At 39.1% G+C, this 21,118-nt stretch overlaps 1 protein-coding gene across 1 annotated transcript in view; it reads left to right on the forward strand.

The window, feature by feature from the left end:
* ELOVL2 (ELOVL fatty acid elongase 2) overlaps nucleotides 1-21,118 on the forward strand; it is a 50,820-nt gene that overhangs the window by 135 nt on the left and 29,567 nt on the right. The window lies entirely within an intron of this gene.

Below are 21,118 nucleotides of genomic sequence, written 5' to 3' on the forward strand. Positions count from 1 at the left end.
CCCCCCGGGGCTGACTGCAACCGGGGCCCCTGCTACCCCTCCGCCGCCACCCATCCCCGGGGCCTGAGTGCAACTGGCGCCCTGCTGCCCCCACCTACCAGCCCCCAGCCCCGACTGCGGCCTCGCTGCCACCCCTCTGGCACTGGGGCTGCTCCCTCGCAACCACCATCCACTCCCGCAGGCCAGATTTCAGATGTGCTTTTGGGGGGAGGCATGCTCTCAAACCCCCCTCCCCCTCCCGGTGCTGCATGCAGGGGAACTGCCCCCGCCGCAGCCCTGGGCGTTCGCCGTTGGGAGGAAACCCTGCATGGTGTCCCATGGCCTCGGTGAGGCAGGGAGCGCAGCCCTGCAGGAGCAAAGCCTGTGTTTTGGCCCACGTGTGCAATGCGAGGAGCAGAAAGACGTGCAGGGAAAGTTAAATGGAAGAACAGTTTTGCAGATGAACAGAAAAAATGAAGTGCAGTTCCCGTGCATGCGGTTCTCTGGACTGCATTCAGAAGCATGTAGCAGCCCGCTTTTGCAAGGCGCACCTACAGCCCTTATTCCCTTTAACTTCCCCTCTCCAGGCAGGTGCATTTTTCTCTATTTCAGGGAATGTTTGAGCATGTTGCATAAACTGATTATTGGTGGTATGTTAATAGACGCTCTTGTGTTAGTCATATGATCCGTAGTGGAACATTTTCTTTTTTCCATGCAATGAATGAACAATTGAGTTTTAGATTCCAGTTTAGCATTAAGGTGAATTAAAGTGGAATAATGCAGTAATCTATTTAGCATGTAGGACCATTTTCCCAGAGCACATTATTTCTTTGCAGTCATAGTAACTTCCCCAAAGGAGCTCATCCTGTTTATAAACACTGTATTAAGCGTCACACTGACCTTACAAAGTAGGACAGTACCATACAGGTATTTTGCAACTGTAAAGTCTGAGGTACATTGAGGTTGAATGACTTGTGGGGATTGTCATATTGGAAGTTTGTGACATGATTGAGAAGAGGATGTAGTTTATCCCATATGTGATTTAGCAACAGAATCCTTCTTTTCAAATGGCTTTGCATTATGAATTAAAAATTGTCTTCCATGCATAAAAATCAGTTTGGAGGAAAAAAAAAAACCAGCGATTCAGGCACAGGTAGTATTCAAGTAGTCTTTCCACAGAACTTGTTTCCCCTTCCTAATAGTCATGTATCCATCTGCTGTAAATCTGAATTTATTTCTCATGTTTTTTTGTTTCTGCAATAAGTCCAGACTTAGGACAATGAATAGGAAAAGACCCTCTTGAAGAGACTAGAAATGAGGATGAATTTTATGCTGTGTAGGACCTCCAGAAAGAGTTTCCACTACATTATTGAATTCCTCTTTCTAGTAGTGCAGGGTGGGATGTAAAAACAAAACATAGGACTAAATTAACATAATTGTGCAAAGCCTAAATTAATACCAGCCATTGATAATGTCTTTCTAATGTTGCGATGGCCATTACAAAGAAACCTAGTATTTCAGAAAGCAATGCATATTGTTCATCAATACCTGGTACAGTTAACATCCAGGTGCTCAGAAGTGCTGAGTCAACTTGAAAGAAATTTACAACAGCCTGAACCAGTTAAAATACTTCATTTTAGCTCCTTTGACCTCTTCTAGGACTGATTTGAGGTCAGTCATACTGGTGCAAATCAAGCAAAATTTAATTTTTAACATAGACATTAGCAACTTCATATTTGTACTAATGGAAATGATAGTTGAGACCTATCCTCAATCTGTTACTGCTGGTTCATAGAGCTTTTTAATTAACCTTCAAATTATTTTTGGAACAGCTGTCAGCACTATCCAGAAAATCTCATTCAGCGCCATACATGGGTTTCTATTACCAAGGTTTTGCTCTTCTGCATCTGCAGCAACCTCTTAGTATTGAAAATTTGCTTAAATTTCATACGCCTTGTTACTCATAATTACAGATCTTTTTAGAGAGAATGACAAATTACAAGGAAAATCTCAAAATGCTGTAAAAGCTGAAGGTTGCTTTAGTTCTCGATGTTTGAAAGAGTGTCCTTGGAGGATTAGTCACTGAAGATACAACCCGAACTTTTGAGGAATACTGCTGCGATGACACTAATGCAGGATTAAGAGTTACAGCACACAGATGTCTAGATACTTAATAAATTGGACCTGGAGCTGAATTAGGAGGGGGAAAAATACTATCAAAGGTATCAGAAGCAAGTAAACGATGAACGTAAATTCTTGCCCAAGTAGTAGGAACAGTATTTTAGCACTGCTCACTTCTGTAATGGCATAGAAATAGATAGAGGTGTATTCCTAATGCCCCTCCAACTCAAATGAGAGTTTTCATCAGCATCGTAAGTGTTAAAGCACTATTATTTGTAGAGTGTAGCATAAGGAAGCATTTGTTTTGTTGAAACTTCATTTTATTGAAGCAGCAAATACCATCTCCATCTGGCTTTAAACATTTCCTTGCCCTCCTCCTGGTATGAAGACGATCATAGTGGGACGGTTCCTCTATTTATGTAGTTCATTGCAGCTCCACTTACTTCAATGGATCTAGGTCAAATTACACTGGCTCAGGATTTGGCCTCAGCCTTGAACTTTAAACCGATTATAAATTTTGATTTGTCAGTGTACTTTCCGTGGGGTAATATCCCACTTTTTATGGAGTAAGAGAGTGCATAACCTTGCACAGTGCATGGCAACTAATGTCTACAAAGAGACTAGGTAACACTAAGGTAAGCAGAAGCATGTACAGTGGTACAAAGCTATATTTAATATGTTTAAGTGTCTGTACCTTTATAATCATCCAGTTGGACAGGGGGAGTCCTGAGGCAGGAGCTGGAATATTTTTAAAAAATTCCCTTAAAGATTCAGTTGACCGTCTGAGTTTGGAATTCAATAAAAAGGACATCTAACCCTTCTAAGCACTCATAAGCATCATGGCCACTATATGATACTGGATATGGACATACATTGACAGCGGGACATGCAGAAAGGAACTCAGGTAACAACAGATCTCTATCCTTTGGCAGGAGCCAGAAGAAAACCCTCCTCATCATCCCTTGTTATTTATTAATTGCCCTGAGAGCCTTCAGAAAAAGACTATTGCAAAGACAATGTTCCAGCCCCTTCCTCTGGAGTACCTGAAAATTAATATAGAAACTGGAAGAAAGATTTTCTATAGACAGCAATCAATCCAACGCAAATCCATGACTGACACAAGAACGACAGCTACAGTATCCAGTGCCAACGAGATCCGTCCAGCTCCATCAGACTGATACAGTAACAGACTTCAGCAGCCCTTCCATCCAGAACCAAGGCAGCAAGCCAAGGCTGTGCCAGTTGATAAAGGATTAGGAAACTATGAGGAAATGTGCTCAGAAACTACATATAGAACATACAGATGGGCATAAGTACTTTCATAGAAACTCAAGAAGATTTGCTGAAACCTTTTTCAGAGATCCAGTGACAAAGAAATGACACCTTGATTCAAAAATGCTTTCATGCCATGGAGCTGAGTCTCATTTGCATAGTTATTTATAGATACCTACTTATAAAAACCTGCATGCTGGCCTTGGCATTGATTCCTTTCAGCTCCAGAAAGATCCTCTCTCAACTGTAGGAGGATCCTCTGATTCTTTAGGACTGATCATTGTATCTTCATTACAAGTGCTCTGACCTGTGAGAAGAAACAGACTCCTGTTGTTCATCAGGCCCTTGATTTTACATTCATCTAGTCTAATAACATTTCTTGATTTTGTTAATCCAGAAAGCTAATCAGACCCAAATACTTGCAAAATTCCACCTCTGACTCAATTAACAGTTTAAAAAAATAGTATTTTGCAATATTACTTTCTTTAGATATTAATAAGCTCCATATTCATATATATGTAGTGGGCTATTTTATTCCCTGATTCAAGCCAGTTTCTAGTGTAAATCAATGGTAAGAATTTGGTCTAAAGTTTTCATGCTGTGCTGTGACAGTTTTCATTAACCACTGCCTACAAAGCTGATTTAGAAGCCAAGGCATTGCTAGGCGCTTGAAAATAGTTACTAAATCTCATACAACTTTAGTCTGAAGTACATATCAATGATAAAGTAATACTTGTCACAAGTACACCCTGAATTGCAATTAAAGAAGGTAAAGGAGAAGGGAAGGAAATTAGGATGATGAGGCTAAGTGCATCACTGGTCATTCAGAGCCAGAAACCTGTTGGGATAAGTCTGCCTTGTGATGGAATCATGGAAGGACATGAAGGATCCCCACCTACAACAGGGAAGAAACACCTTGTGCTAGTGTGGCCTGCAACTCAACCGCATTATACATGACACACTTCAGGCTTCAAACATATCAAAGTCATCAGCCAATTTATAAGTGTCTGGCAACAGCTGAGCTTATAAATCCATTCTCTGCATACCCGCCACGTGGCTTGCGTTATTATTTGCTAAATACATGGACCACAATATCCAGCTGATCACATCTTTACACACATGACTGCTGCACAACTGACAACTAGAGTTCAGTATGAAGTAAACCGAATGTTTGCGCCTTCTATGGGGCTTCTTATCTAAGTAACACAGCCAAAACCACTTTAGTTTGTGAAAGTTAGTTATACTCAGATCTAGGCAGGTAGGAGGGAACACTGGGGCTTTACATCCCTCCCATATCTTCAAGAATATGATAATTAATATTTTATTGACATTAATACTGAAAGTACTCTGGTCTGGTATTTATGATTAGATATCAATCTAACAGCAACTAGTGATTTTTCAATATTAAGTTCATCTGCCTAATGACTTTTAAACTGGATTGCACTTCCTCTCATGGTCATTTTTGATTGAGGAAGAAAATGGCAAATGTCAGATGTCGCAAACTGAAGGAAATAGAACACCACGTGGAAGAAATGGCTGTATGAAGATTTGTAAGTAGAGGTAAAAAGAAAAAACAGAATTTTTTTTTTCATTACTGTTGGGAGACCTATGGGAGACATAAGGTGGCCTTCCAAGCAGTTTGGATGTTGATCTACTAAATCTTACTAAATTTCCTAAATATTAGAATATTATTAGATTTTACTAAATGTCCTAAAATTGAGTATAAAGTTCAACAAAACTCAGGAACCCTGTTCTTAAAGGCCCTCTAACATATGCTAATCTCTAATTATCACTCATGACACTTTACAGTTTGCACATGAAGAAAAATCTACAGTTGTTTTTATTTTCCCTGTGTGACAATAACTCATGCAGTTTACAGGCATTTTATGTCATCAGGGCCTTACCATGTAGCACAGTCTTTAGCATTTTTATTTTCTTTTCAAGGAGAAAGCAATTTGGATGTTTCCATAGTATAATTGATTTCAGAGTTTTGGACTTTGAAATACCAGCTATATGTGGATTAAACTCTAGGATACGTACTTTTGGAGTTAATGGAGGAAGGAAGCTAATTAGAATGTGTACCCTCTTATCCTGTGCCAGCAGACTGTGCTCTATTATTGGGATTTTATATGCTTTAAGGAAGAGGCATTCTTGAAGTTCATTGGCTTGACTTGACATTTGAAAAGAGGTAAAATTAGAACAGTGTTTTTTGGGGTGGGAGGAGAAGGATATAAGAGAACTTCTATACTTTCTTTTTGGTTTTCTTATTAAACCTGAAAACCAACTATCTTTTCTGTTCCCTTTCCTCTCCTCTCCCCCAGTTTTATTTAATCATAATTTAAGTCAAAGATTTTATATGAGGTAGACTTAACATTTGAAATCCAGGTCTTTCTCCTCAAAGATTTAAGAAATAAAAAAGGAAGAAAAAATAAGTAAGGACCAGTTAACAGAACAAGAAGGTATTTTCCTCTTCAAACATTACTTTGTGTTCTCAAGTGACACTTTGGAAAACGTGTCGGATTCTGTTTCTTCCTTTCCCTATGTTACACATGCATTTTCACAGCCAGCTTGAAGTAAAGGAATTTTGCTCCTTACAGTTTGCTGTGAGTATGGATAAAACCGTTCCAAAAGGCAATGTGCCTTCAAACTGGCACAGAATGAATGGTTGGCAAAGTTGCCAAGAGCAATTTCCTTGTCAAGGAATTGGTACATCTTTCATTTCAGTAAGGCAGCTCTGAATAGCACCATCCACATCGGCTTTCTCTGCTGCCTGCAGCAAGCCAAGTTGCTTCTATTGCAGTTTAAAAGGTCAGGTGTGAGGTCATGTGAGCTCTGCATCTGCTAAAAGTTGGCATTTGTGTCAGAACAGTATTTTATTATGTACATGGCTTAATTTTCTCCAGTGTTTGTCAATTGTCCATGCATGTCAAGAGTCCAGTGAGAATAAACTTAAAGTCTTCTTTCATATTTTCAGGTTTGTCAATCTTTTTTTCACATCTCTTTATGCAGTCTAAATCTGCATGCAGTCTAAGTCTGACTGGCTACCCAAAACCACCCTCCTCTCCAAATCTAGAAGCTCTTCTAGTATGAGAGAGTATCTTGTATCCGTCCTGCTTTTTAGTTTGAGGGCATCTCTCAGCTATTAGGATTATGCACCTTCTTGAGGTGCCATTCCACAATTGCTCTGCTCTTACACAAGAAACTATACTATGGCTTAAAAACCCAGTAGCCTTTCTTACTTAGGAGTCTTGACTGGACGGGGTGTACCTGATCCCTCTAGGAGCCTCACTTGGAGCTCATCTATGTTCCTTTGGAGATGAATCTTTTAATGTTAACAGAAAGCTATGCATGAAGCAAAAAAAGAACTCACTCCAAGTTTTTGCTGGTTTGAGGGGGAGGGGGGAATTAAAGTGTTTATAAGCTCATCTCTTCTTCCTGCCTTCTACTGTTTTAGAAAGCAGAAACGAAAGACATCTTCCAACCTGCCAATATGCAGGTGAGCTCAGTTTCAGCAGTTCTGCTCACCCTCCAAATAGTAGACACCTTATTCCATAGGATTTATAGAAATAAAGTTTATGGAATAAAATCAGGTCCTTCCATCAAAAAAAAAGGTACTAGAAAACTCTGGATCCACTCTTGAAAACACCCTCAGAAGTTTTGCCTCTTCAGATACAGGAGCCATTGGCTTCATAGGGAAGCTTGACCATTAAGAATCAAGAGACGATAGCACCAAATCCATCTATGCCTAAAACCACACAACCAAAGTATTTTAAGTCTGTAGAAAGTTAGTTACATATCATCTCTAAGATTTTCTTTTTTGATGTGTCAGGGGCATCACAGGATGTTCATGCTCCCCATGAAAACTGAGACACAGCTTGTGATTTCTTGGTGCTGAAACACATTTGAAGCTTTGCTCCAAAATAGGCAATTTGGGCATACAAACAGGAGAAGTACTATTTGGGCTTCTTCCTCTGCAAAATAGCAATAGCTCTGCATTTCAGTAAAAAGTAAGATTGAGAACCTTTTGGTTTTAGGCAGCTGCCTTACTGCAAGAGACTTTTTAAGCCTGCATTTTATTTATTTTTATATACTACTTTATTTTTATATACTACTTTATTTATTTTTATATACTACTCTGTAGTACAGTATCTGTAGTACAGATAGTATCTGTAAAACCTTGAAAGATAAAAGAGTAGATGAAAGCTATTTTTCTTACAGTGATAAAGAAAAACTCAGAAAAATCCCCCAGTCTACCCTAGAGAAAAATTCATGATTTTTTTTTAAAATAGTCCTTTGTTTTTACTAAATTGCCAGCATAATGTCATTTCAAATCCTCTATCACTGAAATTTCCCATCAGGAATATATTTAATGATTTTTTTTTTTTTTTGTGAAATAATTCATTTTTCATCAAGCATAATCTGCAACTTACAGAAGGATTATAATGTATCCAAGCTCTAAGAAAATAAAGACTTAACCATACCTTTTTTTAAGAACAAGGCTTAAAATATTAAAATTTTTGCTTGGTATGAGTAAGACAAAGTTATTCCCTTCTGTTTGGTACTCTAAGGTCAAGCCCCTTTAAGACAAGGTAGAATTCTGCTCAGAAGAATGTTTTTATTGAAAGGTACGAAGTTAAAACCTGCACTAAAGAACAGTTCTAGGAGATCAGTGATAGGAGAGGAAAACAACACAGCATGGGAAACTTGCACTTTACCACTTTCCAGCTGTGTTTTCATAAGTTTAAAGATTAAAAGTATTTCAAGACCCTGGCTCATTAAACCTTAGGCCTCAGCAAATTTTGGGGTCCTTGTGCTCTTTTGCTTCTTTTATGGAGTTTTTTTCCCCCCTACCTCTTACTGTTCCTTCTCCAAATATGAATGGCATTGATAGACACTGATGCAAATCTGATTCTCAGCAGTTCTCTTTGAACCCAATAAGGTGGATGTTTGAGTGAAGAGGATACAATACTGCTAAAATATTCTCATGCAAGTTAACAACAATGAGCTAGTATATACCAAAGTAATCACAGCAACATGGGCATCTGTGTACAAAAAGACAAAGCAAGATTGTTAGACAGCTATAAGGAATTCAGTCATCAGCCGAGACTTGGAAGACATTTGAAAATTTACTACCTGAAATTATCTTGCACCTGACTCAAAAAGCCAGTTTGGATATATTTTGATCAACAGTTAGTTGATCAGATCTTCAGGTAAATACAGTAGACAACTGAGTCTAAATTATGAAGGAGAAATTGTACAGTAAAAATGAAGGAGGGGTGAGATTCAATTAGAGCCCCTAAATAACACAGTCCTTAGACGTAGCTAGGAAAAGTACTAAAGGACATTTTCAGATATCTCCTCCCAGCTTATTTGTAGGATCTTGCTAAAAATCATTCCAGCCAGATGGATTGTTTTAAGAAACTAGGAATACTTGCATTCCCTTTTATTTTACTGCTTACTCAACTCTCATTGCTATCACCTATTTCCTCCCTTATAACGTTTAGAAAATATAGCATCTTTCCACAGACTTAAACAGAGGTGTATAGTTCTTGCTATAATCTATTTTCTAGGGGGAATATAAGCTGTTTGCTGCTGCCTTGTTCCATAACCCCTTAATTCCATAATATAATATTTAAGAGTTAGATTAATCATCATTACCTTCCCCAGTTCTGCTGGGCAACATGTATTGGTGGCAAATAATTATTCTGTGTCTGCTAATTAGTTTGTTTTTCTTCCCTTCAGTTTTTTCTTGGATAGGCATCTTCCCATTTTACCTGCCTTTAAGATTCTCTCTAGCAATACTTAAATTAGCTGCAACAACTCTAGGTACCATCAAAGCTACTTTTAACATACTGAGTAAAGTGAATGCATTTATTACATTTATTTGTAAGAAATTGCTATTTCTTTAAATAGTCATTCCCAACAACATACATTTAATGCAAAATAAGAAGTGATGCTGATCCTTCTTTGAAACAGGGGTAAAACCAAAGAGGCTCAGAGCATCTACTTTCCTTGTTGGAAATTTGAGCTCGTGAGGATATTTATTTTCTGGAACCAGGTACTAGAGGCTAGACTGCTGCTTGTGATGTATATCAGGTCTCAGACAGGTCAGGCTGACCTTGCCAGCAACTGTTTTCCTCCTGTCAGCTGTCTGTCCACTATAGGGCACTGCTGGACCTCATCTATACCCAACAATTGAGGGAACCAGTATTTTCCCACATGATCGCTGTCTTTTTAATGTCTGTTTCCACATGCTTGCTCTAAGAATTATCATCATGCTTTCAGAGATAGTTAAATCAGTCCAGATGGGTGGGACAGTCACTGTGGTACAGGGATCTCACGTAGACGTTAAGTCACATGGAAACTCCCCACTTTAAGTGACATTCGATTTTACAGGTCAGCTTAGGTTGATCGTATCAGATGATCTCTCAGAATTATGAAGAAAGCTGTGTAAAAAGCCTCTACCAAGAAAGCAAATGTAAATCTTCTAGTACTGGACATAATATAGAAAACAACTTAAAAAACATATTGTAAGATCGTTTCTGTAGCATACCCACTGATGCAATGAACACCTTCCACTCACGCTTTCTTTTCCAAATAGTTACAGTGACATGCTCAGCCTTTAAAATTATTCTGCCTTTACTTTTTTCTTTAAATTGGCAGTTATTTATAAATGAAAACTACAATCAAATTGGTAAAGTAGAATTGTTTATTAAAACTCATAAGCTTGAAAACTGTCTGATCTTCAGTTTAAAGTTTTTAATTTTTATAAACAGGTAATTGGAGAAAATTCAGTTCTTAAGAATTTTTGACCTAAAACTTCAAGTTTCTTTCCTAGTATAAACAGAGTAAATTAGACTGATAACTAACCAATTGATAAGTTTCCTGTACTGAGTATTGTACTTCCATTCCTCACACAGCAGTTAGGCCGTTTTGTACTTGCGTAGTGACCTAGAAGTGAAATTGAAAGGCTTTGCGTGTGCTGGAAGATTAACACTGAAACCTTAGCAGCTTGGATCTGGACTCCATAATCCACAGCAGCATGCTACAAACACCTCCTCCTACTCCATTCTTTTCTTTCCCCTTTTTTGCTCACACTCCTATAACTATGTCAGGAGAGGGTCTGTGTCTCTGGGCAGTAACTAGGCAAGAAATGGTGTAGCAAATGATTGCAAAACAGGAACAGCCCATGTCTCTAGTAGACAAATATCAGCCAGACTTCCTTCATCCACACAATGAAAACAAGTCTATGAATTGGGTGCTGTTACTTTTAAGGGTGTGACTAAAGCAGGCTACAAAATAACCCATCTCATCAGTCTCCCAAGGGGGAAAAATAGAGGGAAAAAAACCCAAAAAACAAACAAAACATCACATTGCGGTATTTTTCCCAGATACAGAACAACTCTTCTTCTTCCTCTTTCTCCCCAGCACCTTTCAGTACTTCATCCTTCCTATAACCATGCTTGGAGAAAGAAAGAAAGCTGGCTGATTTTTTACATCTGGCTCAGCTCTGCTATTTCTTCTAGGCCAGCAACTCAAGCTCTTCCTCCAAAAACATTGCCACAAGTTAACCTGTGGCACTACGCTACTTTGTTTGGACTCCTTTATTCTGAGTTTTGAAGAGAAATTAAAATAGTAAGGCCCCCCACTCCTTGCAGTGGGTCTAACTGTGGACCATTACACCTGTGTGGAACTCTGCTCACCTTGGTGACATTCAGCAGCCAGCGCAGCATTTACCCATAAGCGCTGGGTTATAATAATGCAAAGAACACCTCCCCTCTTAGATATCTCAATTCTTCTGGGTCTATTCCCATATGGGAAGGGGGATAGATATGTCCTGTTCCATACTTCGTTTAATAACTTGAGCAGGGAGGATATATAATGGGGTAGATTTTGATGCATTGTGCCTTTGGCACAATGTTACCCAAGTTCTAGTTTATGTTTATAGGTGCACTTTTTTGGCTAAAACAGACAGAATCCACAAGGGCAATACAGGTGGGCAGATTTCATCTCAGCAGTTTTACACAAGGACATTAAATAAGACATTATTAAAGGGTTTGGGAAGCAGAGCAAACATCTGGGTATTACTATAAATATATTTGTGGGTTTTAATCCCTAACTGATACTTTCTGGGTTTTCTGAATGTCTGCAGGTCAGTAATCTTAGTTCACAATTATTCTTTTAAAATATTATTCTAGCTTTACTATTGCAGTCAAAAACATAACTAACCTCTAAAGCATGTTTACATATGAAAATAAGAAGCTAGTGTTTTAGCTTAGTACAAATTCAGGACAGAAGGACCTTGGTTTGGGGGATTAATAGTAAAGAAGTTACTACAAAAGCCCACCAAGGACACGAACATCTGTCTGTTCCCAATCCAGCTATGCCAGTAGATGAGATGACTGCTCTTAACCACACAACACCATCCGTTTGCTAGAGATCACTGTCCCACAAGGCTGCTCAGATGAGCTCTCCGTCACTCATTTCACTCAGGATGAGCCTAGTTACCACAGAGCAGTTATTCAGTTTCAGTTAAACAGATTTACCTCAACTGAAATCCATAGCAATCATGCAACCAGTGTTGCCAAGAGGTCTGAGGTGGTGGTAACTGCCCAAAGGAAAGCCAGCCATGCACCACCAAGGTGCAGGGATGTGGGAACTCAGCTCTCCAGCCAGCACAGCAGCAATCAAAGTGCCTAAAAAGCAACATCCCTCTAGCCCCAATTTGTTTTTTATTTATATTTAATAAGGAGCAACTGCATAAAATGGAGAAGATTTTGCTCATGAGGACAAAAGTATTTTCAGGACCATTATTTTTTCCTGAAGAACTAACGTATCTTATCCTACCATTTTCTATTTGTTCCTCAAAGTTTTCATACTTAAAGTACTCTTCTGCACACATGTAATAGCTGTAGCAATTTAAAAACATTTTAATAGTATGGAATAAATAGCAGTGAATTTCAGAAGTTCAGACTATATTGACTATATATGGAGCACATAGGTAAGCACTGCAAACAAAGTGTGCTGTATTTCATTCATTTTCTTATGGGCAATATCTTTAGCATTATTATAAGCCCGTTCTACCCCATATGCCCTGACATGTGAATCAGTTAACGATATGGATTGAAACACATATTAATTACATATATAGTTGTCAGTTTTTCCAACAGTTCTCAAACTCTTATTTTTATTAAGTGCTTCACACTGTAGTCAATCTTTTAACACTGTTTTCCTACCTAAAGTGTATCTACAAAAGTAATTAGCACTGCAGAGAAAAGTCTTAATTAAGCAGCTAGTAATTTTTGAGAGTGATTAAGCGCTTTTCCAAATTTTTATATTTTTAAAGGAAGAGCATGGAAATTCAGAATGCAGAGGTTAGATAGTAGCAGAGGCTAAACCATCTTTCCTGGCACTTTTTGAAAAAAATAGTTGATCCATGCTGCTAATTTCAAGGGGTTTCTGTGCTGATGGTAAATTTATGGAGGAGGAGGGGTTTCTTTGGGCAGGGGGAAGGAAGCATTTTTATTGTGGAATTTGGTAGCTAATATTTTAGCAGTTGAGTTTCTGACTTAAAGTTTTCTAAAGAGCTGCTGATAGTTGTCTGTCAAAGAATGCAAGATACAAATTTTTATTTATTTATTTTTAAAGGGAGTCCCAGAGGCTTATTTTCATGTCTGTCCAGAGAAACTGGAAATTCTAACCCTGCAGGTTTTCAGATACTCCTGTCTCGTTCTTCTGCCCCTCTGGTAGACAAATGCCCCACAACACTGGAAGCAGCTGGTCAAGGAAGTCAGGCAAAACTGTTTAGTACTGGAGAGCCCTGGTCAGGAAACACATGGTGGAAAATCCATTATGATCCTCCCTGCCTGTAACAGGAGGCAGGAGTCCCTTGCACATTAATCCCCACCGTGGGGACAGAGTGTTAGGTTACAAACGTCTGGGACAGCAACCAAGAAACCTACTTTTTAGGCATAGAGTACCCTTTGTGTTATTGTACTGCCAGGATTATGGGAAAACTGAAGCTCTTGCTTTTGGGGTTTTTTTTAAGGTTCATTGTCCAACTAGCCATGAGATCCTGTGCACAGGCTTAGAATCTAGTATTCATCTTAGATCTTAAAGTCAGTCAGTACAGTGGAAAAATTGAGAAAAGATATTCATAGAACTACAATGGATGTGTTGTCTGTTTGTCTTGCTTTCTCCAGAAAAATGTCTAAATGTATATGCCAAGTACAAAAAATGCTCTGCATGCATTATTCTAACTTAAAAAATAAGCTTCTCAGCACTGCCAAAATGTTTCTCTCTCTGCAAATACTTAGGAAAACAATGTTATCATGACACGGCATATGCAGAAAACTGACGCAGTTTGTAAATGCATTGCTATAACTCCTCCCTACCATTGCACTTACTGCCAGCCCCCGTCTTGTTTATTTATTGTATAGGTTTAGATTTAGGGTGCATGCTTTTTGCAGCAAAAACGTGTAGTAGCATACATGGCACATGCAGGGCACAAGCTATATGAACAGGGAATCATTTTGGTATATTGCTGTTCCAAAGCCAAATAATCTAGTTAATCTAAAGCTTTAAAAGAGTAATTACCCCCCTAGGTATGATAGAATTGTTTTCACTTTAAAAGGGCAATTACACTCTCTTACTATCATGCTATACTCTCAAAGCATAGTTGCCTGTATTGCTCTCACGTGCTAAGAAGTGATAAGCACTGCTTCTTCATTAAGTAGTTTGGTTAAGTATTGTTTAAGGCTAGCTGTTTGGAAGCAGGCATGTTAAATTGTGTAGGCTTTAATATTGCTAGTGTAAAATGAATTCTGATATTTCTGCCTACCCAACTCCTTGTAAAAATCAACAAGAGCTGAACAGACTAATTAAGAAGAGACCATAACAGAATTAACCTCTCTATAAAACCTCATTGTTGTTCTTTGCTTGTGGCTTAAGGACCTTCCTTCACCAGAGGGAACTTTCTCTTATTCAAGGCAGGACTGGTTCCAAAAGACTATTGCTTTGCCCGGGAAAGCAATTTATTCACTCAGACTAATAGGAGAAGGCAGAATTTTTATCTACCCTTTCATTTTGGGCTTTTTTTTTTTGTTTATCCCCTTGCAGTCATACAGACAGTCTTGTCACATCATCACTGACAGGAATTATGTTCCGTCTCAGCTCACACTGTGATTTTAAATCTGATTCTGAGAGCAAAGGAAAAATGAGGTCACTAATTGCTACCATTTTCTTGGGAACTGCCAGGGCACATCTAAGGTCTTCCTAGAGAAATCTTCTTTAATTACAAGTTAAGCTGATGTTCCCCTGTGTAGTAGGTAGAATTGAGCAGGATTACTTTTAAAAGGATTGTACTGATCTGCTTTGGTGACAGTTTCATTTTGCAACTCCAATAATAAGCAAGTGGATTACAAAGACATGGTTCTTGGGAACGTGTATGATGGGCATATATTGCAAATCGGGACACAACAGCCACCTCCCCCCCCCCCCCCCCTTTCTCTTAAGGTCAGATGAGTTCTTTTTTGAGCACTGAGATTGTGATGTTTTAATTAGTGATTACTTAATATGATTATAACAAACAGAGCAAAAGTTTGGAAAGTGTAGAGGAAAATCCTGTAAGCAGTGATTCTAGAAAGGGATTTTTCCATCCAAGAGATGATATTACCAGTCTTTGAAAAGACAAAACAATGAATAATGCCTAATAGGCTGAATGCCTTCAAGTATTTAAGTTATACATAGATTTCAGAAAATGTAGTAAGTATTAATTCATTTTTAAATCACATTTGTATTAGTCCATGAAATTGTAGAGCAAAAATCTTCCAAATTCTTTTTCCTCATACTTAAAAAAAGTAATCAAAAAGCTGATCAATTTTGTAAAACCAATTTATTTTGCAATGATGTATGATCTGACAGTAACACAGTTGATACAGTCAATAGCCTGACTTGGCTTATTTCATACAAGAAATTAACATAATATATTCAATCCACCAGGAATCATAGAAAAGACTAGAGACAGACTGAGGTCTGAAATAGCTCATCTGCGCACTGAGAGCACAATCTTATAATCCACTTGCTCATTCTTCAAAAAAATTGTTCTGCTTCTTTAGATTTACTCGCCTTTGACTTCGACCATGCTTCAACCTGACTATGAGCCCTGACAGAAGGTGTAAGTCAGATATTTCTCTGCCTAGGTCCTCATTCCCACCTGTAGCCTGAGCATGCATAGCACCAAGTGGGATTGCAAATCCAAGTAAAAAGTGACCTCTTGTTAAACAAAAATAAAAGGATCCCGAAGTAAAGGAGCCTAGTTATCAGCACCATTTCTCCAGAAGTGCAAAGCCAGGAGTGCATTTGCTAGTCAGCTAAAGAGCTCAAACTGCCAGGTCCCACTTCTTAGAGGAGTGCATTAACCATCAGCAAGTGACTGATAAAATTTGAAAAGAGCATTTCTCCAGTCTCCTCACTGTAGGGGCCTTTCATGCAGAGCGCATAATGTGCCTACTCATAAGGCAACCCTGAAAGCTGGGGAAACTAGTTTCAGGAGTCCTACTAAGCAAAATGCCACACAATTCACTTTGCAGATTTAACTATGTTAAAGTGGTATGTGGTGTCTTTGTTTCTTGTTCATGTATTATTACAAAGCTAGAGGTACAAGATAGGACTTGTTATTCTACTACATTGCAGTTAGATACTGGCGTTTTCAGAAAGACATAAGAACTATGCCAGTTTGTGAAGGCTTGTAGTATCAAGGGGGAGGGAGGGAAAGGTATTTTCTGGGTATTTTTTGTTGGTTAGGAACAGAGGATGAAGACGTGCAAAAACACTTACAGTTTGATCTTCATTTTATGTGACAACTCCTTTTTGGAAGGTGAATGTTGGGACAGCTCCAAAGTAAATTTAATTTTTTTTTTAAACCACCTTAGGTGGCTAAACCACCTTAGGTGCAAAAACAACTCCCAAAACAAAAAGCAAAAACAAAAAAACCCAAGAAAACTCTACCATTACATAAGCGTTTGTTTTAGAGATGCTTGACAACAACAGTTGCCTATAGATTCAAGCCTGTGAAAACTAGGAAAAAAAGTCAGCAGCAAGGATGCATATTGCAGCTATAGATAAGGGTGAGATTGATTACAGCTGACACAGGGTGCGCGTCTGCACTGCGGTTACAACTGGTGAACATGATGGAGTGCAGGCACTTTGGGTAAAAGGCCAAGTATCACTTGTCTTCTTGGGGAGGAGTCACCACCTGAGCTAACTCACTGAAGTCTTGTCTGAAGCACAGAAACCTCCTGAAACAGATGCTTACTCCTTTCTGCTCCAGGATGACCTGCTGCAGGCAGGGAAAGTCAAGCCCAGAAGGCATTTTGCTTCCTGCTCTCTCTCCACCAGGGAGGATTCTCAGAAAGGGCAGGTCCAGCTTCCGGACACATCTACTAGCAGAGCCCCCTCTGCAGCCAGCAAAGCCTCCCAGCTGAAAGAGGCACCTCCTGACAGGCTCTCCAGATTATTTGCACTGGCTTGGCTGTGATTATATATATCCAGCTGTATAGATTTCCTTCAGACTAATCACTGCTCCTGCTGCTTTGCTGAAGGAAAATATTGTGGATAACCTTCAGTAACAGCAGGTCTCTGCACAGGAAACAGAGGTGTTGAACCTTAGAGAAACACATGCACAACTTATTTTTAATACACCCTGTTTACGCTCTGTTAGCAAAGACATTGGGCAAGTTAACTTGGATTTTATGACTGTTCCTACCCTCAGACTCCCTACAGAGGGAATGCTATAGAAGCACGAATACATTTATATATTCTTTCCTTTGTTACAGACTCGTATAGAGCCTTTTCCTTCATATGGCAGCCTTGCTGTCTTGCACCCCCTTCCACTGCGATTGGCTTAAATATTACTGGAAACTGGGCTAAGATGCAGAAGGGAGGCGTGCAAACATGCTGCTGCTCCCATCAATAAGCCTTCTTCCTTTCCCAGAACTCACATCCATTTCTAATAGAGACTGCAATTTCTTTTAAATTCAGTGATGAAGGTATGTTGCTACAAACTGAAGACTGTATCAGACACTGATTTCAGCCACATGAAGAAAGGGAAAAGTGGGAAACCAATTTGAACACCAATGCCCAAGGGCTAACTATCACCCTAGGCACCCGGTGGGAGCCCCCCTGCACAAGACATAGTACATATTATTTTTGGGGGGGGGGGGCACAAGCAAGCTCATCACAGTGCTCTGCTACCCCAGCACAAGGGAGTATGAGTACCACGTAGGCAGAGCAGTGAAGGCTCTGCATTTAGTAGGCCACTGTTTCTGTTAATGCTCTCTGTGAGTAATACCCTGAGAGCCATAAGATGTCTAAGCAGGGGGGTTAAGAGGTTTGTGTCCTCCAACTCTTAGGCAGGCCACCCAAACTCTCGCTCCACATAAGAGCGTGTGGAAATTTTTCAACCTTCAAACCAAAGCCATCCACTCCACTTTGTCCTCTTAACAACACACATTCTCACCAGAAGGAAAGCATGTATGTGGGTTTAAAACTAAGATAGTCGCTGGAACAGATGACAAAGAACATGGTGGGTTTTTCTGCCACTAACAATGTAGGAATCTAGCTGCTTTACTGGAGATGGGAATTAATTCAGGGCAGTTCTGTGGCCTACCGCAAGTCTCTTCTGGCTTTATTCTTTTGAGAGAAGCCTTTAAATCTGGTCATAGAAGCTGTTAGTTTGAGTCTCTTTGCTGTTTTTCCACACTGGGAATTGAGAAGGGATGTCTTTCAAGCCCACTGTGTTATTGTTAGTTAAGGCACTCCCTAAGGTGCCATAGAGAACCAGCAATACCCCCAAAAATCTAGTGGGAGAACAGGTGCAGAAGGAGTTCCCTGCACAGCAGATCCTTAACACTCATCCTCTTGGTTCACTACAGAGTGCAGGCATGCTGTGGATGTGATTTTGCTTTTTTTTTTTTTTTTTTAAATAAAGCCAATACTAATTTTTTTTGACACCTCACTCACAACCACAGAGCTTATTCGGGTATCTCAGCATCATGCACCACAACGTTGTAACTAAGACCCCTTTCAGGATTTAATTCCTCCTTTTATGTTCAGTTCTCAAGGGAGAATGCAAAACTAAAGATCAATGTGACAATGAAGAAGTTCAGTTTCTCTGTGTAAGTAAGTGGCATCTTTTAGCATGCCCCTGGTAACTTAAGCAAGCCAAAAGGTTCTGCTTCAGGTTTGGTGCAGGTACTGCTGGCAGCTTACCCCTTGCTTGAAGACATCACTGAACAGAATGATGAATCTCTCTTAATAACAATAAAATAAAAGAACCTCCAAACACAAAAGCCTGCACTTCAAAGCTACAGGAACATAGGCTAGAGGAACAACTGAAACAAGTACTTTAGAACATTAAAAAAAAAAAAAAAAAAAAAAAAAAACACTCTTATCTGCTGTTCATCCAAACTCTACCTACCTAGGCAGCTACATTGCAATAACTGACAAAGATAAAACCTCCAGCTACATTTAGCTATGTCTTTCCGTACTCCCCATATTCAGAATTGTTCCATTAATTTTTCATATCATAAATTACAAGCCACTCTGCTTATTGAAGAAGCAACTGAAAATACAAGATTGACTTACAGGGAGCCTAACCTCAGCAACTATAGAGGCAAAATCTGAAAGCCTCCTATTACCCTAAAGCCATCTTCCACTTACTGATCACCCTCACTAAGAACACCATCATCTCACTTTTCTCTACAGTAGCTAAATCAGCCCAGGAGGTATTCAGCATTTTTGGCTGTAATCACTGTTCACACAGCTGTTCTCCATCTCCTCCAAGGAAAAGGCAGGGCCAGCCCATCTGTAGCATCAGCTGCCCTACTCACTTGCTCTGTCAGGTAACAGACAGTCCTGCAAGTTGCCAGGCTCACACGTAATGCCAAGCTGCATACAGTAATTTCCAAATACATGCAAAAATAAGCGTCAGTTGTAAGGGTATTGCCCTCTTTGTCAGAGAAAAGTCCTGGATTTGGTTACCTCAATTGGAGAAATGTCCATTTGCACATATGCATACAAGCTTTAGCAGCAGAGTAGAGCAAAGCAAGGACTCAGGTCATTTTTTGGCTTTGAAACATACTCCTTCCTTCCCACCTTATTCTCACTGACTATTGTCTTTTGTTCAGATAAATGAAATAAAGCCCATGAACAATTCTAGTTCTCTGTAACTGAGAACAAATAGTTTGGTGTTCTACATATGCTAAAATACATGTGCTTTTCTCAATGAACCCTCAAGTATGGGTCTATGAACAGTATAAGACTAAAAGCAAGAAGCCTGTTAACATATCAACAGCAAGTTCTAATCTCCTTTCATATTGAAATTTCCCTTTATAGTTGTTTCAAAGATTTGGAGCTGTCATTTGTGCTAGATTGCATAGTATGAGAAAATAGTAGAAATAAAATATCATATGGATGAAAAACATGGAAATTTAAATTGGTCAAATAAAAGAATGTTTTCAAACAAAACATGGCTTTCACTGAAGTCTTTTAGAAATACTATATATTTCTCAATTGCGAAGCAGTACTAGTCTTTGCTACTTTCAACATAGAAAATTTAAAAATATTTTTTAAATAAATAAATAAATAGTATTTAACAGTAAATTTTTAAATAATTTACCAACCAGAATAACAATATCTTCCTTTCCTGGCTTGCTTGCAGTTTATTGTGAAAGGCTTTAGAAGAAAGGAAAAGGGAAGAGAAAAGAAAAACATGAAGTTTGTTGCTCAATTTGTTGCTAAAGCTGGAATAGCTTTCTGTTTTTTTCCACCAAACTGTATTTTCATACAGAGGTTTTTGCATTAAATTAAAATATATAGCACAGCTTGCATATCCAAACCAAAGACATAGATCTTCTAACTCTACAATGATAACTACATCTTTAGATGGAGTCATCAATACTTCTTTCTGTTAGCTATCCTTGGTTATCATTTGAAAAATAGGGGCATTACCAAACACTGTGCACATAATATTCGGGCTCATTTCTGGACTCAGACCAGTACCAGAATAACTTTCCGTTCTTCAGTTACTGCACAGCTTCAGTCATTTCTGTCCCACCAAAGTATGTTCCTTCGTAGGACAGATCTAATGACAAAATTTTGATGGCTTAGCAGCACCAATTGTCAGGAAGGAATCAAACAGCGAGATTGCTATGCTAGCAAAAAAAGTTGCAAACAGATGCATCTTACACAGGCAAAAGAGCCCTTCAGCCAGCAGAGTGTCTTGCAGTCAGAGTGCTGTGCATCTGCTAGGAGCTTTCCCAGTATATCTGTGCTGATAAAGCCTTTGTAATGCAGGCTAGCCCTTAATCTTGGTCAGGAATCAGAGTTGAAATAATGCCCCAGAACCATGGAACACAGAAATTACCGTATCAAATAAGCAGAAATGATTAATCTCAAATGCTAAAAAAGAAGATCTAAGAAACATACAATGTCCCTTCTAGCTATTTTTTTCTTCCCTTCCTGGCTTCCTCTCCATCCATTGGAACTAGCGGCCGTCTTGGCGCCCAGCTCAGTGCCAGTTTCTGTCTTGAGCTCCCTCAAGTTTGTTCTAACTTTCAGTGAAATCTTGTAGTGGTGGGTTCCACATATTCATCATGAATTACCGAAAACAATGGTTTGTTATCTCCTTCTGGATGTCCTGACACCCAGAGAGATCGCTGCCTTATCAAAGGTGGTTTGATACCTG

This window comes from Dromaius novaehollandiae, chromosome 2 (assembly GCF_036370855.1).
Source record: "Dromaius novaehollandiae isolate bDroNov1 chromosome 2, bDroNov1.hap1, whole genome shotgun sequence".
Lineage (NCBI taxonomy): Eukaryota > Metazoa > Chordata > Aves > Casuariiformes > Dromaiidae > Dromaius > Dromaius novaehollandiae.